Here is a 14,394-nt window from a genome sequence, read left to right as displayed (position 1 = left end):
TTGATTGTAAACTCGTTATTAGTTAATTGATTTGTTTATATATTTGCTTAAAATATATGTGCGAAAAGACCTTATGTTCACAATGATTGTAAACTTTTGTTGTTTATTTATTTATCTTTGTTTTTAATGCATGTGAGATACATGCATATTGATTGCAATTTTTATAAAGTTATTTATTTATTTATCCATTTATTTATTCATTTACTTATTTATAATGTATGTGAGAAAAGAAAATACATGCACGTTAATTGCAAACTTTATTTATTTAAAATGTATGTTATAAAAGAAAATAATAGTTTTCCAGCGCTTAAATATTCAACCTGACTACAGTTTGGCTATTTCTGGGTATTGTAATATAATGGACACCTTTCTATTAACACAGCGAGCCCTGATAGTTGGCATGACTACAGCTAAAAAGATGATTATTTTATTGGAAATCTCCAAAGGCTCCCTGTTATCAGAGGTGGTCAAACGAGTTGGTTTATGTCATTCAATTCAATTCAGCTTTATTTGTATAGCGCTTTTACAATGTAGATTGTGTCAAAGCAGCTTCACATAAATGGTCATAGTAACTGGAACAGTGTAGTTCAGTTTTTAGTGTTTAAGTTCAGTTCAGTTTAGCTCAGTTCAGTGTGATTTAATCATTACTGAGAGTTCAAACACTGAAGAGCAAATTCATCGATGCGTAGCTCTACCAATCCTGAACCATGCGAGGCAGAGGCGACAGCGGAGAGGGAAAAAAAAACTTCACCTGATGGGAGTGAAGAAAAAAAACCTTGAGAGAACCAGACTCAGTTGGGCACGACCATTTTAATTTCTCCGCTGGCCAAAAGTCTTGTGCAGAGCTTCAGTCACGGTGGTGGAGGCTGGAAGATGGCCTCAGCGAAGACTCGTCTGTCCCTGGAGCGTCGCTGGAATCAGACTCATGTTCTCCACACCCCACGACCATCAGCGCAGCAGCAGCTCAGGATATTCAAATGGAATAACTACGTCTTGCAGAGAAAAGATGTTGTGGGGTGTGGGGAAATGGGGGGGGGGTAGTTATTGTCAATTGTTCTGTACAATTTTTTCTTCTTTTTATTGTTAGTGATTAACAGTTTTTACTGATTCTGCAGGCAGGTTTCAGCATGGAATACAAAATACAACTCTGAAAAGAATCAACATTTTGTTTTGTTTTTTGTTTTTGCCCTATTATTAACCCATCCCAAACTAATCCCTACTTCTACTTTAAGGTTCTGGCTTGGCTATCAGTAAATATAATTAATATATAATCTTATATAATGAAGAAAAAATTTAAATAAAATACAATAGAAATTAAATGAAACAAATGAATGGGTAAGTTTAGTCAATGACATATCAAATTTACACTGTTGACATCAGTATATTTCTCATACATTTATTACTGTTCCATTTCCAAACAGTTTAAGTACTTGGACCATTTTTTAAAGTATAGGTTTAGCTTGTCCATTTGCTTATAAGACATTTTTTCAAATGCGGCCACTCTAGCAAGTTCTGCTGCTTTTTATTGTTAAATATCTTATAAATGTTGTATAACCCCCTCCCCAAAAAATAAATAAATAAATAAAATAACATAAAAATGCTTATTTTCAAGGAAAAAAAAGAAATAAAAAGAAATAAAAATACATGCACATTAACGTTTGTTATTTTTTAAATTTGTTTGTTTGTTTGTTTGTTTACTTGTTGGTTGATTGATTGATTGATCTGTTTATAATGTATTTGAAACTTATGTTATTAATCGACTGATTGATTTGTTTATTTTTTGTTTATTTATTTGCTTAAAATGTATGTGAGAAAATGAAATACATGACATGCACACACTCATGAAAATTAATGATTGCGTTATTAAACTGGTATCGCCACCGCGAAATGAACCGTCAACTTATCCAGCATATGTTTTACGCAGTGGATGCCTTTCCAGCTGCAACCCATCATCCAAACATCCACACACTCAATCAAATACACACTACGGACAATTTAGCTCACCCAGTTCCCCTATAGCGCATGTGTTTGGACTGTGGGGGAAACCGAAGCACCCGGAGGAAACCCACGCTAACACGGGGAGAACATGCAAACTCCACACAGAAACGCCAACTGACCCAGCCGAGACTCGAACCAGAGAACTTCTTGCTGTGAGGTAATCGTACTTGAAATTTTTGACATTTTTTTACATTCAATTATCCACTCTTTTACACCATTACTTTCACATAATGTGTCTACTGTGTTGTAAATGTTCAAATTAAATAGGTTTGTAATTACACATATTTAACATGTTGCTATACTGGTTTATAACTCAGAGATTATTTCCATTTTAATCCAGTCCCAGAAGTGATGCAAATAGATCACTTAGGTAATTCTAGACTAGAATTAAAGACCTATCTTTTTAGTAAAGCATACACTGAGTGCATCACAGTGCGGTGTGATACATGAATGTGCTCCACACAGGTTTCTGGATCTCGTTTATTTACATTATGAACAGCAGCTACGCTAATTATTCTCTTAATTCTCTATTTCCACCTGGGGATGCTCATCCCATGGCCCCCAGAGACTATGCAGCGCCACTGATGCGATCCAAGACCAGCGACGAGATGATCCCAAGGTTTTCATAATCTTGGACCAGGCCGTATCCTGAGCAGCTGCTGTGGTGGTCATAGAGGGGTGGAGAGCATGAGACTGATTACTGTGACGTCTCGCTGACATCCAGCTTCTCCAGCCTCTGGCGCCTAGACTGCAGCTCTGCACAAGACGTTTGGCCAAAGTGCCCAGCCAGCCTGATCTCATGAGAAAACATAAGTATTTTACGTTTTGCCAGTTTAGTGGCTAATTTGTACGAATTTGAGTTCAGTCATATGAAATTGTACGATTTTAAAAAAGGAGGCGTGGCACCTAACCCCACCCCTAATCCCAACCGTCATTGGGGGATGAGCAAATTGTACTAAATTGTACAAATTAGATTGTATGAATTCATACGAATTAGCCACTAAATCAAAAAGTAACGAATTACCGTGAGATTGTGTTGGCTCAGCTGAGCCTGTTTTCTCTCGAGGTTTTTTAATTCTTCACTTTCGTCAATTGGTGAAGTTTTTTCCTCACCATTGTCGCCACTGGCTTGCTTAGTTTGGGTTTTTATGTGAAGCCTTGTGTAAAAAATCTGGATGTTATCTTCAACCCGGGCTCATTGTGGAAACGTAGTCCCGCGGACGTTTCTGGAGACAGCGGAATACGTCCTGGCGGGTACGTACGGCTGCAGTTTTTGTTTTCGCGAATCCACGAGAGGCCGCTGTTGCGCGCTTTTTCGCGCCTCAGATGCCTCTCGCGAGTGCGGTTTGCGCCCGCTCTGTTCTCGCGTGAACCCGCCAAAGGCCACTGATTGGATGATTGACTGTGCGACCGGCCAATCGGCCGACTCGCCCTCCTCCTTCCCTGAACCCAACCAATTTTACCGATCGACCCGCCCGCCCGCTCGCCCGCCCGCTTCCCTAAACCCGAGCAACAGTTCACAAAAGCCGTCCAAAAAAATAAAAGCCCCGATTTTTTTTTATTCCACCGCGTTTTCGGATTTCGCCGCGTTCTCACCCTGTCACGAAACTCGTTCACTTGATTTTTGGGATTCTGTTTTTGTCTTACCTGATTGCTGGAACTGCTCTTCCCCGGATTGAAACCGGTCGCAGTGGTCGACCCCTCTCCACATCTCGAGCCTGCCGATGTACACGCTGAGCTGAGTGGACAAACGGGTTGCAGCGGGGAAGCCCTCCACAAGGAGGTAAGGCAAGCGCGAAAGGGAACGGCGTCACACCGCCCCGCAGCGTTCGCTTGAAAAAAATAGACGCTGCCGTACGTACCCCCCAGGACGTAATCCGCTGTCTCCAGAAACGTCCGCGGGACTACGTTTTCAGAATGACCTTGGGTTGGTTATCTTTGATGATGGCTTAAGGTTTGATAAACAGATTAACGCGGTGGTCAAATCCTGCTTTTTTCAGCTTCGACTTTTAAAAACAGTCAAACCTATTTTATCTAGAAAAAAATTAGAAAAAATAATTCATGGCGAGGCAGTGGCGCAGTAGGTAGTGCTGTCGCCTCACAGCAAGAAGGTCACTGGGTCGCTGGTTCGAACCTCGGCTCAGTTGGCGTTTCTGTGTGGAGTTTGCATGTTCTCCGTGGGTTCGCGTGGGTTTTCTTCGGGTGCTCCGGTTTCCCCCACAGACTAAACACATGCGGTACAGGTGAGTTGGGTAGGCTAAATTGTCCGTAGTGTGTGTGTGAAAGTGTGTGGATGTTTCCCAGAGATGGGTTGCGGCTGGAAGGGCATCCGCTGTGTAAAAACTTGCTGGATAAGTTGGCGGTTCATTCCGCTGTGGCGACCCCGGATTAATAAAGGGACTAAGCCGACAAGAAAATGAAGGAATGAAAATAATTCATGCTTTTATTACTTCTAGATTAGACTACTGTAATGCACTATATTTTGAGATCAGTCAGACAACTCTATCCCGCCTACAGTTAGTTCAAAATGTTGCTGCAAGGCTTTTAACCGGTAAAAACATGACCACATCACACTAGCTTTGTGCTCTTTGCACTGGTTGCCTGTGCACTATCGTGTCTAATGGTCGTGCCCGCACCCTGTCAATCACCACCAAACCACCACCTCTCCTGACAGCTGAGCGGGACGCTGCAAAATAAACCCTGACACCCTGACCAATGTGAGGAGAGTTTAAGCTAAGCTAAGCTGTCAGGAGAGGTGGTGGTTTGGTGGTGATTGACAGGGTGCGCGCGCGACGTGTCTGAGGAGAGATGCGGTGGGGAGGGGTGAGAAGGGTGTGCGACGATGCCTATTTGAGGACCGGGAGGGAGACGCGAGATTACCGGGAGATCATCACTCGTTTGCGGGCATCCGGAGACTCGCGAAACTTCCCGCCCTACTCATAATTCTCTCTTCATATAGCCGTAAGCCTATTACACATCCATAAAACACTGTGATATAACCGCGCTCGGATCGGATCGCTTTCTCACTGCAATCGAACCGCTCCAGAGTTCGTTTCAATCGAGTCGAGACCACCGCATTCAAGCGATCTCGGAGCGATTACTTTGGCACGGAACAGAGCGCGATTGCCCTGTTCACATATGCCAATCGAACCGCGCTAACTGGGCAAACGAGACACGTTCCGAAACAAAAGTGTAGGTGTGAAAGCACCCTTAGTAGCGATTATTAAACCACAAAACTGAGCTAAATTGAACTGACACTGTTTCAATTTACTATAATCTTCTACGTGAAGCTGCTTTGACACAATCTACCTTGTAAAAGCGCTATACAAATAAAGCTGAATTGAATTGAAAAATAATTCGCACCAAATCCAAATTCCTTGTGGGATGGTAGGGAATCATTGTTTACTAATTAGCAGGTCCTAGTTAGCACATTTTAGTAAAAAGAAAGATGCTTATTTATTATTTAGCATACTAAAATACTATAATAGATTGTATTTTTCTCTGAATAAAAAAACACATATGCTACACAGTCCAAACACATGCTGTCATGATCACCAGTGATCCTCCTGACAGGTCGCTGGTGAACTACAAATGACATGTTTAGGAACTACAAATCCGATCAGGCCATGTCAAACAGCAGCTGCTCATCACGGCTGATGAGACACACACACAGCTAAAACTAATGACTGATCATTCAGACACCACACTTACACCAGTTTAGTACGGAGTCTTTGATGTTGAAGTATGTTTATAGGTCTTTGTTTTGCCTGTTTTCTGACTTTAGCCTTGTTTATTGTTTGGATCCTGTTTGCCACCTGTTTTGACCTTTTGCCTGTTATTTGACTACGTTTTTTGGATTGCCCTTTTTGTACCAGCCACTTCTGTTTGTCCCTGTTTTGCTTAAAAATAATCTTATTTTACCTGCATTTGGATCCTTGTGTCTGTTGTTTCTTGCTTTGATCACCACCCTTGACAAGTGTGTGTGTGTGTGTGTGTGTGTGTGTGTGTGTGTGTGTGTGTGTGAGTGAGTGAGAGAATGAGTTTGTATGGGTGTTTCCAGTACTGAGTTGCAGCTGGAAGGGCATTCGCTGTGTAAAACAGATGCTGGAATAGTTGGCGGTTCATTACACTGTGGCGACCCGATTAATAAAGGAACTAAGCCAAAGGAAAATGAATGAATGAAATATTGAATTGATCAATATTCTGTCAGTACTGGTTTTACAGTTGATTATTTTTCCTGATTTTGCTTACATTCGTGATTTCTCTATGAGTTACAATTAAAAAATAAAATAAAGTTTTCCTTTTTTAATAACTGTAATCATATTCATGAATTTTTCTATGACCGAGGGTATTATTTGATTAACACATTATTTAACTCATTCATTCATTTTCTTTTCTTATAGTCGCTTTATTAATCTGGGGTCGCCACAGTGGAATGAACCGCCAACTTCTACAGCATATGTTTTACGCAGCGGATGCCCTTCCAGCTGCAACCCATCACTGGGAAACACCCATACACACTCAATCACAAATATATGAACTATGGCCAGTTTAGTTCATCAGTTCCCCTTTAGCGCATGTGTTTGGACTGTGGGAGAAACCGGAGCACTCAGAGGAAACCTACGCCAACACGGGGAGAACATGCAAACTCCACACAGAAACGACAACAGACCCAGCCAGGACTCGAACCAGCGACCTTCTTGCTGTGAGGCGATTGTGCTATCCACTGCGCCACCGTGACGCTTGAATACATACAGGTATGTAAATAATGTTTAATAAATAAACAGATGTTTACAATTGTTCATTTTTATAATTATTCATTTTATTCTTACGCACATTCAAACATTAAACAATCAAAGAAAGGCATGAATAAATTAATATACTCATTAAAGAAAACTTGCAGATAAAACTAAATAAATTCATAGACATTTTGTGGACAAAATATTTTATAAGAATAAATTATAATAAACAGACGTCATGCTGTTAGTCATCAATCATTCATTTTCCTTCCGCTTAATCCCTGATTTATCAGGAATCACCCCAGCGGAATGAACCGTCAACTATTCCAGCATATGTTTTACACAGCGGATGCTCTTCCAGCCACAACCCAGTACTGGGAAACACCCATGCACACTCATTCGCACACACACTCACACACTACAGCCAATTCAGTTCATCAATTCCTCTTTAGCGCATGTGACTCTGGGGGGAAACCGGAGCACCCGGAGGAAACCCACACCAATAGTGGGAAAACATGTAAACTTCAAATGCCAACTGACCCAGCTGGGACTCAAACCAGCAACCTTCTTGCTGTGAGGCCACAGTGCTAACCACTGAGCCACTGTTGTTAGATTTGTTTATTATTTATGCTGTCATTATTGAGAAGACAGTGGCCTCTAGTGGTGAGAAATAAAGCAGGAGTAAATATACCTACATTTAAAATGTTCTGTTTTGTTAGAAAAGTAAGCTTTTCTCTTAGCATTTCTGTGTGGAGTTTGCATGTTCTCCCTGTGTTGGCGTGGGTTTCCTCCGGGTGCTCTGGATTCCCCCACAGTCCAAAGACATGCATTCATTCATTCAATTTTTTGTCTGCTTAGTCCATTTATTAATCCCGGGTCGCCACAGCAGAATGAACCGCCAACTTATCCAGCACGTTTTTACGCAGTGGATGCCCTTCCCATCTGCAACCCATCTCTGGGAAACATCCACACATACACACACACACTACGAACAATTTAGCTTACCCAATTCACCTGTACCGCATGTCTTTGGACTGTGGGGGAAACCGGAGCACCCGGAGGAAACCCACACAAACACAGGGAGAACATGCAAACTCCACACAGAAAGCCAACTGAGCCAAGGTTCGAACCAGCGACCTTCTTGCTGTGAGGCGACAGCACTACCTACTGCGCCACTGCTTTGCCATGGACATGCATTGAATAAGCTAAATTGTCTGTAGTGTATGTGTGTGAATGTGAGAGTGTATATGGGTGTTTGCCAGTGCTGTGATGCAGCTGGAATTGCATCTGTTACATAAAACATATGCTGGATAAGTTGGCGGTTCATTCCACTGTGGCAACCGCAGATTAATAAAGGGAATAAATCAAAGGAAAATTAATAATTATATTTATTCATTCATTTTTTTTTTACTTTTCCCTTTATTAGTCCCTTTATTAATCAGGGGTCACCACAGTGGAATGACGCTAACTTATTCAACACAAAAAATGAATAAATGAAGAAAGAAAGGAACACAGTGAAAGCCAGGGGGGATGAAGATATAATTTAAATAATAATAATAATAATAATAAAATAAAACAACAGACAATAAATAAATAAACATAAAATAAAGCATGAGAGTGTAAGTAATTCAGAGTACTGATGTTACAGGGGAATTTTGAATAGGGCACGACAGCTTTTAGCCTAAACCAGAAAGTATTTCAACATATTGTTGCAATATTTTAAAGTAGTTGTGACTAAATGAACACAATGACAATGAATCAAACTTCTGAGAAATGTGTTATTACATTTTCTATCTTTGATATCAACACCATCTAATACGATCTCATTTTAACTGTTAGTTTATTTGGTTCACTGTAACCCTGCAAAAGCCTCGCCAGGCCCGCTGGTGTTGCATCAATTACAATACTATCTTTGTTTGTGTGTGTACCAGGTTTTACTAATGAAACATACAGTTGAAGTCAGAATTATTAGCCCTCTTTGAATTTTTTTCTTCTTTTTAAAATATTTTTCAAATGATGTTTAACAGAGCAAGGAAATGTTTACAGTGTGTCTGATAATATTTTTTCTTCTGGAGAAAGTCTTATTTGTGTTATTTTGGCTAGAATAAAAGCAGTTTTTAATTTTTTAAACACCATTTTAGGGACAATATTATTAGCCCCTTTAAATTATATATTTTTTCTTGACTGTCTACTGAATAAAGCATCATTATACAACAACTTGCCTAATTACCCTAACCTGCCTAGTTACCCTAATTACCCTAGCTAAGCCTTTAAATGTGACTTTAAGCTGTATAGAAGTGTCTTGAAGAATATCTAGTCAAATATTATTTACTGTCATCATGGCAAAGATAAAATAAATCAGTTATTAGAGATGAGTTATTAAACCTATTATGTGCAGAAATGTGTTGAAAATATCTGCTGTCCGTTAAACAGAAATTAGGGAAAAAATAAACAAGCGGTCTAGTATTTCAGGGGGGCTGATAATTCTGACTTCAACTCTACATGAACAGTACTGGTCTACTGAGAAAAGAAAAGAAAAGAAAATATGTACACACATGAATGTTAAGTGCAGTTACTGTGAAGCAACAAACAAAAATATGAAGCCACAGGTCAAGCAACCCATGACCTCAAACAAACTGTTGTTAAATTGTCAGTTGCATCATTTATACATGGTGAAATGCAAACGCTTTCTACTGTTTTCAGCTGTTTTGGTCTTTATGTTGAATTAAGCCTTTTGCAATGAGGTCTGGAATCTCAACCGCAAGCCACGGTCCAAGTCCCAAAGCCATAAGATGAGCCAGACCAAACGTTGGCACATTTCTTGCCCACAGTGGTTTGAAGTGGTCTGTACGGCAGATTTTTCCACCTCTGTACATCTTCGCTGTCTTCCTATCTAACTCAGGAATGGCCACTTCAGGAGCTGTGGCAGGAGGATATGTAACTGGAATATCAAATTCCATGCCAAAATCATATTTGAGAAGCTCGTGAATATACCAGCATTTTCCAAACCACCTTGTGCCCTCTTTGTTGGACTCGAAACCAGTCATTATCAGCTGCTTTGTTGATTTCGACATACTTTATAAGTGCTAAATATTTTTCTCGAAGTCTCACAACAACATAATCTCATGGAGGTTGCAATTCATTCCTGACTATATGAGGCGTCTGCAGACTTTTTTTATTTATTTATTTTTTGTTGATCAAACAGGGGTGTACAGAGTTATACATAAAACAGTATACAATGGAATTAACAACAAAAATTAATCGTGTACATTAAGTATTTTTAAAGCATACAGTTTGGTACAGTCAGCATACATTTTGTTTTGTGGATGTGACTTTCCAAATGTAATAAGAATTTTAGTTATTTTGTCCATTTCCAGTAATCCAGAGTAGCAATCCATAAATAAAACCATTTGCTCAGTTATACTGATTAATTTAAGGAAACTTGGGACCAAAACCGTTTTGTGTAACTGCAACTGAAAAATAAATGAAGAATTGTTTCCGGTTCCATTTTACAAAAACAACACAAAACCTTCCTTAAACTCACTTATAAAATCATTGCATGGATAATATCTATGTAATATTTGAAAATTAGTTTCTTTTACTTCATTAGGAATTATGTATTTTGTAATATCTGACCAGATTTTTTGGGGGAAAAAGAATGAAGGCAATGCTTGTTTCCATTTAACCATTGCAATTGGAGGAACACTTTTATCTGCAGTTAGGATTTTCCTGATATAATTGTTATCAAATTTTTTATCCTTGATAGAAGCATCTACAGACTTGAATCCAGGCAGTTTTACGGTCCACAGTTTTACGCCCTGTTGTTTCTAATGCGTCCAGTAGGGGGGGATGAAAGATACATGGCCAAATAATACATTTGAAGTCAACGCTCCCAGATCATTAAATGTCCTGTTCATAAATATATATTTTAATTAGATTACGCTAAATATGAACGCTAAGTTAATGTATCAGAAAGTGAATTATTTGTAACCCTGCCGGTTCTACGCCAGCCGACCCGTTCCAAGCTGGTATCGGTAGTACCTAGAATGGCAAAATCAAGTAAAGGTGGTCGAGCCTTCTCTTTCATGGCTCCTACACTCTGGAATAGCCTTCCTGATAACGTCCGAGGCTCAGACACACTCTCCCAGTTCAAAACTAGATTAAAGACCTATCTGTTTAGTAAAGCATACACTCAATGCATCACCTAGCGGGTTCCACACAGGCTTCTGCATCTTGTTTATACACACTATGAACAGCAGCTACGCTAATTATTTTCTTTATTCTCTATTTTCACCTGGGGATACTCATCCCGAGGTCCTCAGATTAGGCGGAGTCACTAATTGGATCCAAGACCAGCGACATGATGATTTCAAGGATTCCATATCCGGGACCAGGCCATATCCTGAGCTGCTGCTGCGCTGATGGTCGTGGGGAGTGGAGAACATGAGTCTGATTCCAGCGACGCTCCAGGGACAGACGAGTCTTCGCTGAGGCCATCTTCCAGCCTCAACCACGGCGAATGAAGTTCTGCACAAGACTTTTGGCCAGCGGAGAAATTAAAATGGTCGTGCCCAACTGAGTCTGGTTCTCAAGGTTTTTTTTCTTCACTTCCATCAGGTGAAGTTTTTTTTCCCTCTCCGCTGTCGCCACTGCCTCGCATGGTTCAGGATTGGTAGAGCTACGCATCGATGAATTTGCTCTTCAGTGTTTGAACTCTCAGTAATGATTAAATCACACTGAACTGAGCTAAACTGAACTGAACTTAAACACTAAAAACTGAACCACACTGTTCCAGTTACTATGACCATTTATGTGAAGCTGCTTTGGCACAATCTACATTGTAAAAGCGCTATACAAATAAAGCTGAATTGAATTGAATTGGTATCGAACCAGCGACTTTCCGCATAGGAGTCGGTTGCTCCAACAAGAAGGCTAAAGACCATAACCTCTAGCATCTGTCGCTAGAGCACCTTTAGAGGTCAGAGGAGTGAGGTTTACCTGCACAGCACACACTAGCTGGCCTCCGTTACATATAAACTCACTAGATAATTTGCAGAATTGATACACTCACCAAATAATTTCAGATATGCAAAATCCCAATTGCAAATGAATTCAATAGTATCTGGATGCAGCCTTTATGATGCAAGCTGAGATTGCATCACTCAACGATGCAATGTCAGACACAATGCACTCAAATGGAGCGAGTGACGTCACTGTGAGGGGTAGGGTTAGGGGTGGGGTTAGGTGAGCCCATTAAAAAGCATTGGATGCAGCCCAGATTGCACGCCACCAGGTCTGCATCCAGACCCCTCTCAATTAATTTACCCTAGTAGCAAAGAATTGTGGCCCAGATTTGGCACAAAGCTGGCACAGCAGGCATTCATCCGGCACTGGCATACAGCATGTGGGCCAAACTTGGCCCGGGTTTGGCAGAGGTGGCACCGTCTTTAAGGCGGCACACAAGATTTGGCCCAGATGAAAAACGTAGTATTTGGCCCAGATTTAAAAATTTGAAAGTGGGCCATGTGAGTTTGGCCAGTCTTGACCCACATTTAAAATACACTAAAATCATTTTTGAGTAAAGAAAAAAAATTCTACCAATCAGGTCACTTTGAGAAAAAGCGTGCCCATAGTGTGCCTAAAGCGCATCACTCCATGGGTTTATCAATTTCATTGCAATCGTGACACACCAACCTATCTGGCCCAGTTCAGGCACAGTTATGAGTTATTAACTTGGCTGAGACTTGGCCCAGATATGCTCTGTGTTTGGCCCTTGTCTGGAAGCCAGATTTGGTCCAGTCATGTACCGTAATTCACTGCGGCATGTGGGCCAAGCAAAACCTGATTGTGTGGGCCAGAGCTGGGCCAGAGACATTTTGCTATGTACACTGCAAAAAATGCTTTTCTTACTTAGATTTTTCGTCCTGTTTCTAGTCCAAATATCTAAAAATTCCTTAATCAAGAAGAATTTTCTAAACAAGCAAAACATATTGCCTTGTTTTGAGAAATATTATGCCAATATTAAGTCAGTTTTTCCTTAAAACAAGCAAAATAATCTGCCAATGGGGTAGGCAAAATAATCTTACGTCAAAAGAAAAAACAAGATTAATTTGCTTACCCCATTGGCAGATTATTTTGCTTGTTTTAAGGAAAAACTGACTTAATATTGGCATATCATTTCTCAAAACAAGGCAATATGTTTTGCTTGTCTAAAAAATGCTTCTTGATATAAGAAAATTTAGATATTTAGACTAGAAACAAGACAAAAAATCTAAGCAAGAAAATCATTTTTTGCAGTGTAAGTAGATTCATTTAATAAGAAAAATTAAATACAGAAATAGTTGGAAAGTGTCATGGTTGATTGTAGCCTAGTTATACGTTTTAATATAGAGAGATGCATTTTGTTGTATTGTTTATATATAAAATTACGTTTTGAAAATTTTAACCAAACAATGCAGTGTAATATGGAGTAATGATGTGCTGTGATAAGAATGCAGTGGTGTTACTACCAGTCAGCTGCAGAACGTTTAGACAAACAATTCACTCCTTTCTAAAATTCCAAGGACCTGAAAAACAAAAACCCGGACAACATTAGTTTTTACATTTATTTATTGACAACAATATCACTAGAGATTGCCAGTTTTCTTTAAATGAAGCTGAATCCTTACATCAAACTCTAAATGCTCACAAAAAAATGTGTTATGTATATAAATACTCTGCAAAAATTCTTTTCTTACTTAAGAGTTTCTGACTTGTTTCTAGTCCAAATATCTAAAAATTCGTAATCCTCAGAAACAATAAGGAATGGAAAATTAAAAGAAAAAAAAACATTTCATCCCATTTTATATATTATCTGGATCGATGCAAAACACATCACAATATTGTTTTTATTTGATTTATGATTTAAGATTTATAATTTAAGGTATAACAAAAGGACAAAGTTCTTGATAATCTAATTAAAGATGTTTAAGTTTTATGTTTGCTAATGTTTTAAACACGTATTTAACATGCCTCTTCATCGTGTCGCGTTTGGTTGGGTGTGATAAAGTTCTGTAGGCGTAAAATAATAGTGTACTCCCTTTACTGGACGCATCAGGAACAACAGGGGTGTAAAAGTGCTTAGCCGTAAAACTGCTCAGGCCGTAGATCTGTCTGGACTCTGGAGCAGTCTCCCCCTCCTCATTTCTGACCATAGATGTATACATTAGATGTCGCCTGGCCTATTGTTGTCTATTGGACGGAATGCGTCAATAGCGCCGCCATCTTGCTACAGGGTAGCGCTCCTTTGAAATGAACGCGGGACCAAGGTACAGTGGAGGACTTTGGACAGTTTTTTTTTCTAATTACGAAAATTATAATTTTACATCACTTTTCTACATTGATGGATCAGTGACCACATGGGCATTCCTGACAAAGAGCTTGTGTTTGTGTGTACAGAAATGTACTATTCACCCTGCCTGTTAAATCTGATCTAATCATGTCCTGAAACACAGCTCCTCTCCTGCTTTCACTGCTCATACTGACGGAGGGAGCGATTCGTTTGTGAATTAATCCCCCGAACGACTCTTTCACTAACGTTAGCCGACAATAATACAAGTTTCTGGCAGCGCAGCATCTCGTTGTCATATTTCTTTTGCATTGTTTGCTGATTTTATTC

At 39.8% G+C, this 14,394-nt stretch overlaps 1 pseudogene; it reads right to left on the bottom strand.

Moving 5' to 3' along the window:
• Positions 1-9,436: 9,436 nt before the first annotated feature.
• LOC147841227 (ubiquitin-fold modifier-conjugating enzyme 1 pseudogene) lies at positions 9,437-9,784 on the bottom strand (annotated as a pseudogene).
• Between the last annotated feature and the right edge of the window lie 4,610 nt (positions 9,785-14,394).

This window comes from Danio rerio, chromosome 13, assembly GCF_052040795.2.
Source record: "Danio rerio strain M-AB ecotype USA chromosome 13, GRCz13ab, whole genome shotgun sequence".
NCBI classification, from domain to species: domain Eukaryota; kingdom Metazoa; phylum Chordata; class Actinopteri; order Cypriniformes; family Danionidae; genus Danio; species Danio rerio.
The sequence above is the reverse complement of the archived record's forward strand: the minus strand, read 5'-3'. Positions and strand labels throughout refer to the sequence as shown.